The 2646-nt window shown below is 33.8% G+C and overlaps 1 long non-coding RNA gene across 1 annotated transcript in view; it reads right to left on the bottom strand.

The window, feature by feature from the left end:
• Positions 1453 to 2646, bottom strand: part of LOC108661224 — an 11861-nt gene continuing 10667 nt past the window's right edge. The window contains exons 2-3 of the long non-coding RNA XR_001926974.1: positions 2331 to 2454; positions 1453 to 1688 (exon numbers count right to left, since the gene is read on the bottom strand). This is a non-coding gene — a long non-coding RNA (uncharacterized LOC108661224). The remainder of the gene's footprint in view (positions 1689 to 2330; positions 2455 to 2646) is intronic.

Below are 2646 nucleotides of genomic sequence, written 5' to 3'. Positions count from 1 at the left end.
TTCAAGTCTAAATGCCCCATGTTGAAGGAGGAAACTCCAAAGAAAAACAGAAAATCAAAGAAGGCAATGGTGGTTGCTACTTGGTCAGATAGTGATACTTCAAGTTCTGATGATGAAGAAGAAAAAGCTTAAGAAAGAGCTAATCTATGTCTGATGGAAAAGGATGATGAATCCAAGGTATCTTCATCCTCTTGTGATATTTCAATTGATGAATTACAATAACAGTATGAGTGTCTTTATGATGAATTTGAGAAACTTGTATCAAAATATAAAACTCTAAAAAGAAAAATCGCATCTCTTGAGACTGATTTGCAAAAAGATAAAACATGACTTCAATTCTGTTTTTGAGCAAAGGAATTTTCTACAAATTGAATTAGAGCATTCAAAAATAGATTTTGAAACTCTAAAATTAGAATTGAAAAACAAAATAGAAGCCTTGCAAAAGGCAGTTAAAGAAAATGCTGATCTTAAAAGTTTGAAGAAAGAAACATCAAGGAGGAACACATACTTTAAGAAAAATTCTGATAACACCTCATCTAGATGTTACAATTGTAAAAAATTTGGACATTTATCTTATGACTGCTATAGAGATAGAAACATGCAGAAAACAAGAAAAATTTGAGTTCCAAAAGGATCCTATATTGCAGCTAACCTTCAAGGACCCATCAGTGTATGGGTACCTATTAAAAAAACTGAAAATCTGTTTTATAGGAAACCAAATATCTCTCATCTTAGGAGTTTTGGCTGTAAATGTTTTGTATTGAACAATGGAAAATATCCTCTAGGAAAGTTTGATGCAAAGAGTGATGAGGCAATATTTTTAGGATATGCATTAAACTCAAAGGCCTATACAGTTTTTAACAAAAGGACTTTAACTGTTAAGGAATCAATCCATGTAGTTTTTGATGAATCAAATGCCTTGCAAAAGGAAATTCCTGCTGATGAAGATGATATGGATGATCTTGAAAGACAAATGGAAGAAATGAATTTAGATGACAAGAAAAACAGTGAAGCAAAGTCCCTAAGAAAAGAAACAGAACCTCCTCCTTTAGAAACATTGCAAAGAAACGAAAATCAGCATAATGACCTTTTAAAAAGATGGAGATATGTGAAAGACCATCCACAAGAACTGATCATAGGAGATATTACACAAAGTGTCAAAACTAGGAGATGGGTTAGAGAGACATGTGAGTTTTCAGTTTTCATATCTCAAATTGAGCTTGAGAGCTTTAAAGAAGTTGAAAAAGTGGAAAACTGGGTAATGGCCATGCAAGAGGATCTTGATCAATTCAAAGGAAACAGTGTGTGGTTGTCATAGCCCAATTTTTAGGCCATGACCGACGCATAGGCCCAATGGGCTCAACCCACTAAGCCCAAGCAAGCCTACTTATTTGATCTTATACATTAATCCCTATTGGTTTAGAATCCAAAGCTCGAAATTTTCAAATACCATTTCTTTGAAAACGATTCATAAAACCTAATCATACATTCATAATGGCATCATCCACCAATATATTCATTAATAGATTAACAATGATTCTTAATGTTCACATTAAATATTCACATACATTTAATTAGACCTTGACCATCAGCGGAGTGACTCTGGGCACGATTGATAATACTTAGTGTCACATTAAACCTACCGAGCAATGTACAGGGAGGAGCACCTCGTCCTTGGATCCAATCACCTTTAACTCAGGAAGCCGAAAACATGAATTTTAAAAACGTGAGTATAAACTCAGTTAGTGAACATAGGAAGGGAACAAGCATCAATACGGGAGGTTTTAGAAATCATGATGCATTTATGTTGAAGACAATGCAATTTAACTCAATTTCTTGTCACGATGGAAATCTGTCTTTGTTGTGGTGAAAATTAAGTGGAAACCGTTTTTGAAGTTTTAACATTCAAAAATCAATGCAACCACAATATAATTTTCAAAAACCTCTATATATATATATATAACCACCGGCCTCGCCCCCAACTCTGTCTCAGCTTATGTGCACTACCACACCGCACATAGCCGGGTCAGCACAGCTAATGTGCATTCATACATCGTACATGGCTGGGTCAGCACAGCTCATGTGCACTCCTACACCGCACATGGCTAGGTCATAATTAACACACAAAAATATCATTTAATGTATCATATACACATCAACATAATGTAGAAACTCATGAATTCATCATGTTCATATCTCATAATATCAAAACATTTCATCAAGGGCTTGTTCCCATGCAACTTTTAAAGAAAAACCAACAAAATATTTCAAGTAGCTCAATCAAGCATAAAATCATTTATTTCAAAACATTTTAATGCAAGTTCACTCACCTAGCAATAATGAGATATTAAGTTGCTATTTGTTCGGAGGTGTCTTTAATTATTTTCACTGGCTGGTCGCTCGTTATTTATTCCGGCACGCCCCTATAATACTTTAACTTTATCTTTGCACTTCCTAGCAATAATACGAACTCAATATATTAAATTACATATGTATACGAGTAGCACTTCAATCAATTAATCCTTACTCAAATTTATATTTTTCCTCCTATCATGAAACCATCTTCAATTAACTCACATCTTAATACATTTTTACTAAAATTACTTATATCCATTGCTTACGTAATTCCTTAAATTATATCACCGA

The sequence above is a fragment of the Theobroma cacao genome, chromosome 3 (assembly GCF_000208745.1).
Source record: "Theobroma cacao cultivar B97-61/B2 chromosome 3, Criollo_cocoa_genome_V2, whole genome shotgun sequence".
Classification (NCBI taxonomy): Eukaryota; Viridiplantae; Streptophyta; class Magnoliopsida; order Malvales; family Malvaceae; genus Theobroma; species Theobroma cacao.
Note: the sequence above shows the minus strand (reverse complement) of the source record. Positions and strands in the feature narration are given on the sequence as shown.